Raw genomic sequence first — 10,365 nt, 5'->3', positions numbered from 1 at the left:
CTAAAAAAGCATTATAAAGAATACTTTCAATTTTCTAAATTAATATTTATGGGCAAGTTTACATCTATATCACACTAGAGGTAAATGATGCTCCTTATAATTCTAGAAAAGGCATCATTCTGTGACTTACTTGCCTTATGACAATTGCTTTAAAACCGGAACATCCTACAAGAAACAAAAAAAAAAATAGAACAAACGGAATCACAAAAATGACTAAGTAACCTATTTAAATTTTCAATTTCAAATATCATATATCATTTATCATCTAATTTACGAGATAATGGAATTGTGTTTGCCAAATTTCACCGACAACGTGTCGTGCAAAACATAATAGAGTAAACAGGCATTTACGTGAACCGCGGAATGTTCTTCGTCATTTCACATCTGTATTCCATTAGCAAATACGGTTTGGCCTACCTAAAGATTTACCAATTAACGTTGACCTCCCGTACCCCCTCTGAGAGCTTGCGAAAGCTGTGTTAAGGGGAAGTTAATGCTTAATCAAGGGTCTGGCGTAACTAGACGATAGCTAAGACGTAACAAACGCCTGAGGTGCCACAGACCAGGTAACGAGTAGCGGATTGAGGGCTGTCACTAAGGCTAATGCGTTTATATTGCCAAGTATGGCTATTTGGCTAACCGCATGTGGTATGTTCGAGAAGTCAGGTTTGATCCGTCAATTGTGGGACGTCCGGTACAGTCACCTGCAATAATATATTACACAACTAAGGCTGCAAAAATATCAGACACGATCTTATTTGTAGAGCCATAAGAGCGTGTCACATATTTTTGCGGCCTTCGAAGAGTAACATATTATTGCAGGTGACTGTACACAGTACACGTATATTTTGTGCTTTAATAATAGGTATAAATAACAGATTTCGTGTTTTTTTTTGTATAAAACACTATCTTCTGGGCGTTCAAAATCTTGATACTGAAACTTTTATTTAGGCCTGGCCGAAATATTGTAGCCTCAAATTAAAATATATTATTATATTAGGTTCTTTTTATAATAAGAAAACAGAACGTTATTTCCTTTTTTCTTATAAATCTAAATTTAGACCATTTTGAGTGACTTACTTCTAATTACCTACCGTTTTTTGGGTTAGGTATTTATTTTTAAAACCTACACCGACTCGGCTAAGAGTTTTAACTCGGTGCTCACATGAAAACATCAAATAACTACTACCGTAGAACGCGGTGACTTTGGAAAATTTGGGGTTACTTTGATAGATTTAAAACGGCCATAGAATTACCATTATTCATTATGTACTGAAAATGTTCCTGTAACTAGTTAGATTACTATATATTCATATTCACCTACTGTAAAAAATCTCGCGTAAAAATATATTATGGCTTAAAAACTAGAATTTTAATGCATTTGAAAGTCACCCCGTTCTACCGTACCAACAAAAGCCAAGATAACTTAGATGAACGTGCCAAATGTCAAAGTTTATTATACCTAATGTAATTAACAAGCGACAGCCCTGTCAAGGGAAACATGTCAGCTAGCCCGTGTAATCTCGTTCGGATCGCGGGCCTGAATTTCATAAGTGCTCGGTTCAGTTAATGGATGAAAACATTAACTCCTTAGGGTCTGACGAATTTAGGAGGCTTTACCCAGGTGGCTTGTGCGCATTCACTCACGCCGCTGAGAATTAACCGCGGGTTGGCAATCAGCGGAAATCACTGGAGATGCCATGACTCTATTTCATAAAGTTGAAACTAGTCGCAATTTTAATAGGCCAAAACGGAAACATTTATGCAATCACATGCAGTCACATTATAAAACAAAATCCCCCGCTGCGTCTGTCTGTTTGTGTGTATGTATGTTGGCGATAAACTCAAAAACCACTGAACGGATCTTCATGCGGTTTTCACCTATCAATAGAGTGATTCTTGAGGAAGGTGTATAATTTGACGTCCGGTCTGGTCTAGTGGATAGTGACCCTGTCTGCTAAGCCGATGGTCCTGGGTTCGAATCCCAGTAAGGGCATTTATTTGTGTGATGAACACTAATATTTGTTCCTGAGTCATGGTTGTTTTCTATGTATATAAGTATGTATTTATCTATACAAGTATGTATATCGTCGCCTAGTACCCATAGTACAAGCTTTGCTTAGTTTGGGGCTAGGTTTGATCTGTGTAAGATGTCCCCTAATATTTATTTATTTATTTATTTATTTATTAATTTGTTAAAGTTTTGTGTAACCCGTGCAAAGCCGGGACAGGTCGCTAGTTGATACTATATGCTGAATCAATGACAAGATGCCTAATTAGGTATTGTCGATCTAGGTATGTAGAATTGTAACTTCTAAATAAGTACACAATAACTTTGTAAAATAGAAATCATGGCGAACTTTTTGTTTAGCAACCGCCATTATCTAAGAGGAAATTGTCCTTACAAGCATAATTATTGCAATTGTGTATGTAGATATTATTTTTCCTTATAACTTTAATTGGTCGTCTCATTTAGATTTTGTAATTGTAATTGTTAATTTGTAGTTTAATTACTTATGTCCAACATTGGCAAGCTATATATTTTCCTTTATCATCACTCCTTTATTTTTTTCCTCTATTTGTGCTAAACGACGAACAAATATTTCTGAGCGTAGGTACACCTATCACTATTTAAAGCAGAGACGCTTTCCATATAGATTTTCGTGCACTGACCCGCCTGTTGCTATCTCTATTGCACGCGCATAATTATATTTGTTCTACTCCCGCCCATGATGCCGGTTATCAATGCACTGTGCGAGCTTGACAAAGTTCAAAGTCAACTCAGGAATCAGAAATTTTTGAAAGTTTTGTTATAATTTGTTAGATTTCGGTCGTAAGTTATTAAATAAATATGGAAGTAAATATGTTTTGTACTACCTATGTATGTTATTGAACTCTCAACGTCCAATATAGCCGACGATAGCAGTTGGAGAAGGTAACTGGTCTACTGGCGCCTCGCTCGAAACCGCAGCCGGCCCAAACTACTGATGCCCCGACGCGAAGCCCTCAACGAATCTCTTCGACCGCCCCGCGTAACGAATTAAACTACCGAATATAAAAACTGACTTTCATTTAACGCGTACTAGGTATAAAAATACTCCTAAACGAATAGGCGGTACAGCTTCGGATCCCTCAGGTCTTCTTTAGGTTTTCTTCGTTTTTTCCTTTTCGGCTGCTGCTGGAGAACTGTACGATTCGAAGCGATACCGTCTTGCTTTTATACAAAAAATTAAGAACGAGAGTCACCTACGATAGGGAGATAAAATCATGTCTTAATTCGCGGTTTTACTCGGCCCCTGATTGGTCGATTACGTCATACGGTCATTTTCGGGTGAATTTTCATTATCCCGCTATCGTTCTGTGACCTATATTACAAATGTCTGCTTAATTATCGTCTTAAAACTATTACAGATACCGTCGCGATAGCTACGATAACTACGTTAATTAGCTACCAAAACAAAACAAGAACGAATTCGATTATCCCTATGACTCGACTTACAAGCGATAAGAAGGCGCCCGGAATGGATACAATAGATGGTTTATGGCCCTTCGCTCGCTTACAGGTCTTTGTTTACCAGTGACTGCCTTATGATTCTTATCTAACTAGGTGACTAGGCTAATGATCTACAATATTTACAAACATTGCTATGATGTAACTCTAACGGATCACGAATTAATTAGTGAAACATGTAGGTTTCTAAGTAAAAATTGCGCTGTATCGGCGCGTTGAGCTCGAGTTTGGTCGGCCAATGGGAAGCGGGCTATCTGTCTCTGTCATATTGAGACTTCTCTGTCTTGACCCGCTCTCTTTGGTTGACCAATGGCAGTGTCTACATTATTTTGCCTAGTTTAAAGGGATTTCTTGTGATTTACTAGGGAATTGGGAGATAAGTTTAGCCATTTTTTACCTATCATTCTAGGTGAACTAAAACTTAATACGAATTTACGACTTAACTAACGAATTCTACGAGTACTTATGACTATCGACAATCTAATCGCGGTTTTCCCTACCTAACGAATAAAATCTTTATTTCGAATACAGCCTTAATCGAATTTAATTTTACAACTAACTTATAATAATCCGCGTCTTGTCGTAGCGTCGCTAACATATGTGTATAAGCAATTTATAGTTATATAATATCAATGAGTGTGATTGAAAATCACAAAATGCAGAACACGATGCCAAGGACTTGACTAAGAATGGTCAACTCTTTAAAGATTGAAGCATTTTTATACAGGGATGCTGGATTCCTTGTTAGTTGCATTTTACAGCACAAAACAAAGAATAAATGACTGATTAAATTAAATAACCTTATCTGAGGCTCGCTTATCATCATTTAGATACTTATTTATCATAGGCGCATTAATTAAGAGTTCATTTTAAATGTATGATTGTCAAAACAAAGTCACTTTGATAAAGGAAGAATATAAGTAGGACTAAGTAGGTGCTTGGAATAGTTGTAATGAACAAATTTCAAATAATAATATAAGAGTAATATAATATAATATAAGAGTATTTCAAATAATATGAGACAAACATACGGTAGGTAATTGAAACCTAGGTATTCTTCGTCTCTTGGTAAAATAAGTTTTGATTGTACACCTACTTGTACCTTTAGGGTACTTGTTTACATGGATATCTAAACTACACGCGAATATGTGTACCACAGTTCGGAAGTAAAAAAACTCAAACTGTCCGGAATATTTTTTTATGACCTGGAATATTTATGACGTGTTATATTTTGCCATATCGGGCTTTTGCACGCGTTTCCACAACATTGAGCGACTATAGTTAAACAAGGGACACGGGCGATCCCAAAAATGAGAATAACCACTGTGCAATATCTATATGGCTGTGGGATTAGATAAACTAGAGGTGTTTTCTAGAACGAATGCAGGTAAACCTTCAAAACTAAACAGTAAAGTTAAACACGTGCTGTTATGACTCGCGCACCGAGGGTACCGTACAAACTTTGAGCGATACTGAATTACTGATTCCACATTTTTTTACTTGAAAGAATCATAGATTTTAGGCTCACTTAAATAGATAGAACTGATCGCGTGGGTACACAGTTCGTACTTACCTACGTAAATTAAAGACCTACGCATTTTGCGTAACTATACAGTTTTTGAGAAGAAAACGTAGAAAAAGTACATTTCCCCTATCTCAGACAGAGGAATATAATTATTTCTAAATTTTCCTTCATAAATCCAAATAACATACCTATATTATTATCCAATAAGTGTAGAGGTAGAAGGAAAAACTTACTCCTGATGTGGAAAATGAATATACCATATTAAAATAAGATTGATACCTATACAATACAATATACCGATTACACAATTTAATGTTATAATTGAATCACACAATGCGTTTTGAGTAGCCATGATTATTTAACTACCTACTTACCTATACAGTGCGTTTTCTCCAATTTTTTAGTTTATTATTAAATGAATTCATAGTTTACATTATCATTGTACAATCAAACCATCTGGTTACCTTTTTCATATACTTAAGTAAAATATATATCTTCATGGCAGAAACAAATTACTCCGTCACAAACCAAAGGGAAAGACAAACTTAAACAAACTCCTTTTAGCCGGAGGACAATACAAACAAGCCGCACCTGATGCAATCTCATTCCGTTTCCTTGTCATATAGTTAAAACTTGTAATGAGGCACGGCGGAGTCTCAGCCAAGACTAAGCCAAACGTCTACCTACGCGAAAACGCGCCATAAGAGTGCCAGTCGTATAGTTAGCCAAATAAAAGCCTAACTGTGTATTTCTAAGAATGTTCTTACTTCTTACTATTTGTCACTAGTTGCCACATAGATCAGAACATTTTAGCCAAATAGTAAATAATTTATTTTTTAAATAGCCATGTCATCGTCACTTAATTTTGATTCAATTAGAATAATTATTCAAATAAATAAATATAAAATACACATTCTACGTACATAAAACGTCCTTTATTGATATCTACTTATAAATTAACCCGTGAAAAAAAAAAAAAGTTTATAGCCAAAAAAACGAAATCTTACAGTATAAGTACATTATAGCTTACAATAGACAATTATTAATACTAACAAGTTTTACAAGTGCAGGACAGCCTTTCTTTTGGTACATAGGCAATGGGCACCAGTCTCAGGTTTTGCTAGATTGGTGGTATTATCCAGCCCTGATTTTCAGCCTGATCCCTCTGGTCGGAAGGCGTTTGGCGCGACTGTGTGTGCGTGTGTGTGTGTGTGCGTGCGTGCGTGCGTGTGTGTGTGTGTGTGTGTATGTGTGTGTGTACCTAAAAGGTGTGACTGTTACAGGAGTGCTTGTGTGTATGCTATACATATACATAGATATCCAGTACTTTATTTTTATATGAATATATATTATTATTTATCTATATTTGAAGCGCCCCAGTATCGCAGTAGTATGGAACTCCTATACTAACTACTATCACACGTGTGACAGTAGGGCGCGGGCGCTCCACGGGTTAAGGCAGAATAAACTGGCAGCTGTATTTATATATAAGTATTTTTGTTAATACAACAAGGTATGGGGATATGTAAATAAAAAGATTATAATAGTTACTAGAGTACCTAATAGATTTATTCGGTAATCTTATAAAATATACATATGCCCACAACTCTACTCTTTCTATTTCTGGATGCGAATACAGTCCCAATTTATGCGGATCATGAGTACTAGACGACGATAGAATATAATAACATACACGTAGGTATAGATAAATACCTAAAGAGTTACATAGAAATAAAAATTAAAAATTACGTTGTTAATTATGTATTTGTTTCATATAAGTTATTGGTTATGCAATGTATTTAACTATAACGATATTATACTATATTGGCTAATGATGAGAAATATAGTCGTTTAAGGCCCACTTGCACCATCCCACTAACCCGGGGTTAAGCGGTTAAATCGTTAACCTGGTGCCAAATTGTACTGGTAACCATGGTAAGGACTGTATCGTTTTTTATGAATTTAGTACCAAGGAATCGGTGAAATAGTCTAAAATAAAGCTCGATAGGCTTGTCCAAATTATATTTGCTAGACGGTATTAAAATCATCATATAGTCCCTAAAATAAAATAAATGTAAAACCTTCTTATATCAGATATAGCTTAAAAATACCCCCAGATTATACGTTAAGAACATAGTAATACAAAATAATACACACGTCAACAGTTAGCCCAGGTTTTATCTGTACGCATAATAAACGATACAGTCCTTAACTCCATGTTTAACCGGTTAACCCCGGGTTAGTAAAATGGTGCAAGTGGGCCTAATAAAATATTTTTTTAGCCCGGGCACATTTGCAACTACTGTATAGGTAAAACAAACAAAAGGTTAAGGTATACCTTTCCTCTTTACAGTAAAATAACTCAGATGCACATCCATCTGACTTGGCCCGTTTTCGTAAATCTTCCTGGAATATAGCTTTCAAGTTACAAGTTGCGACAGTGCGATCCCGTGCGGCCAATTTCCCGACTCACAAACCAAGCGCCAACTCGCCCCGTACAACTTGTTAATTGTTGGCACTATTGTACTATTGTGGAGTAAATTTAGATTGACACAAGTACCCTGATTAGGACATTAAGTACCTGCCTTAAAATGAACATCGCAAAATTGTTTTTATTTTTTTACGTGGTAGAGCATTTTACAATAGCTTATTCAGTTGACGGCGTCTTGTAATTTTTCACAATAACTGATATAAAAATAATAAAAATAACCAAGTAAATGTTTCATGCAGCTTAAATGTGGTTTATAGTTTCAATTATTTCTTAGCACTTTTTGGTAAAATTAAACATCAATAGAATCATCCCAATAAAGCCTAGTTTACCTAGTTTCCGTTCCCCACCTTAATGTGTTACGTTTTTGATAGGATAAAAATGACTGCAGGGCCTTATAAATAATATGAACCTCTATACTCTGCAGCATAATATAAGGTATTTACTGTCATGTTGATTTACCCTACTTACAGACATTCTTCAAAAATGACTAGGTACATTATCATTTTTAAATTATGTTTTCCTCTGACAATTTCCTGTTCCTTTTATGTATACAATGTTTTTTACCTGTTTAAAATTTGCTTAATTACTTGAGCAATATTTTCACTAATTTAACGGGAAAACATTTGAGAATTTGTATTGTAGAAAGTCTTTACACCATGATATTTAATGCGTCGTAAGACTATATCAATTTGACCCCGTGTATGTTCCGCGATCCGCGATAACGTGTTTTTTAATGATAGTAAATGACATCATTTAGATATAAATATCTGGAAGACCGAGCTTTGCTCGGAAAACATATAAAAACTCAAAAATGCGCGTTTTCCCAGAGATAAGACCTAGCTAGATCGATTTATCGCCCCCAAAAACCCCCACATAGCAAATTTCATCGAAATCGTTAGAGCCGTTTCCGAGATCGTCAAAATGTATATTATATATAAATCAATATCGACGCTGGAAAGGAGAAATTGGATAAGCGACACGCAACTAACTTTACGGGGGAGCCAAAAAACTGCATTACTTTCAAAAAAAAAATCATTAAAATTCCTAATGATGACGAATTTCCAAAATGAGAAATTTTATATGGTTATAGTGATGTATTCTACATTATCCTATTATTATTTTACCTTCAAATGAGCTATTTAAGAATTTAGTGTCGCTTAAGCAAAATGGTCGTTAAAATAAATTTAGGTAAATTTATCTTACCGACATGTTTCACAAGAAATTAGTCAGGTAAAAAACTCCAAGCTAAATTTGTTGTCAGAATTGATCGAGTAAAAACGATCTTATTGCAAAGTATGCTTATTTTATAGTCAAGCAAAAAAGTATATACGTAAAATTTGACAAAAAACAAATCAAAATAAATTATCTAATCACTATTTAAGTAGCAATTTCAAACTCGGTAAGCTGCTTATGCGACACATTTAACCTATGATACATCTACATTCTATGAGCTTTATAGTTATCAACTACAAGGAAAAGATTGTCATACTTACGCATATAAAAAAAACACCCTTTAAGGAATTTTTATAACTTTATTTCAAATAAGAAGTTATGTAACGAGTCTTAAGATAACAAGTGTACCATTTCTATTTGAGATCAAAATTGCTTAAAAAGGGTCAACTTAATTACGAGGTACCAGTAAGAATGGGAAATTTATATTATTTGAAACCAAAATAGGAAATAATATTATCTCGTGTTTTCATACCTTAGATTAACATTTTATTTTATCTATTTATTTCCCTTGCTTGGCATTTTCTAAAATTATGAAAAATAACAACAAAAAGAAAGTACTTAAGTAAAAAAAATACTAGGTAACTTCCAACAAATTTCAGGTAAAATGGAATAAACGACAAAAATTTTATATCTGAAATTAGGTAAATGATGATAAACGCCAATAGTTCACATTTGACAGTTAAGTAAATTTATCCATATGACATTAAAACCTATTATTCAGTCAGGTAAAATTAGTTAACCGACAGTGAAAGGTTAGTTGTCATAAGGAAAAATTATCCAAGTTAAGGTTAAGCTGAACTGGCAAATAAGTAAAAAACTCTAAGGTTCATTACATCGAATAACTTTTTATCTAATCTCCACTTTTCGAAAATTTGTTGAAAACTAAGTCGTTTAGTAACTTAAATGTACCAGTGATTCTCCAAATCACCGACTGGATAAGCGACACTAAAGTCGTCAGATGGGTACGAAACCTAGTCCATTCGATGCAGAAAAATCTGGCGTTTCCAATGATGTATATGACACCGTAAGATTGTGAACCCGTTAGTTTATAATCTAACGTAGGTTAGGTTAGGTTAGATTGTAATCTCCCTACCGTCAGTTTATAATTTAACTAGCGATATTATAAACTGACGAGTGTTTACAATTTTACGGTGACATATATAACTCAATATCTCTGAAAATGTCGCTTATCCAATTTCTCCTTTCCAGCGTCGATATACAAGAATTGCTAGTTTAAAGGTATTAGATAGATTTTGATGTCAAACTGTACGTTCGAATAGGCCTCCTGGGCGGTTTTTCTTTCATTTACACGCACGTGCAAGTTAGCAACAACGAAGGCCGACGTTTCCATTTCCCGAATGTTGTGGGAATTTAAAAGTGTCTGGGCAAGTAATTGCGCTGCCAGTTCCAGCCAGTGGATTTGTAAACTTAGTGGCTTCCGGCTTTGCTAGTTTTCTTCCACGCGGTATCCTATCCAGCTCGGTTAAAATCTACTAGTTCCTTGAAATTGTAAAGTTCAGTGCATAAGATACATGTATATATACTGTAGATGTAGAAATAGCTGGGAAGATTATTTCTAACAAAAAGAGATACAATCATACCATA

General features: G+C 34.8%; 1 protein-coding gene across 2 annotated transcripts in view; it reads right to left on the bottom strand.

The window, feature by feature from the left end:
- The window catches only part of LOC134806769 (uncharacterized protein K02A2.6-like), a 238,280-nt gene extending 238,205 nt beyond the window's left edge, over positions 1–75 (bottom strand). For both annotated transcript variants that reach the window (XM_063780097.1, XM_063780098.1), the window contains exon 1: positions 63–75. The gene's annotated coding sequence lies outside the window, so the exon portion shown is untranslated. The remainder of the gene's footprint in view (positions 1–62) is intronic.
- Positions 76–10,365: the final 10,290 nt, after the last annotated feature.

The sequence above is a fragment of the Cydia splendana genome, chromosome 3 (genome assembly GCF_910591565.1).
Source record: "Cydia splendana chromosome 3, ilCydSple1.2, whole genome shotgun sequence".
NCBI lineage: Eukaryota > Metazoa > Arthropoda > Insecta > Lepidoptera > Tortricidae > Cydia > Cydia splendana.
Note: the sequence above shows the minus strand (reverse complement) of the source record. Positions and strands in the feature narration are given on the sequence as shown.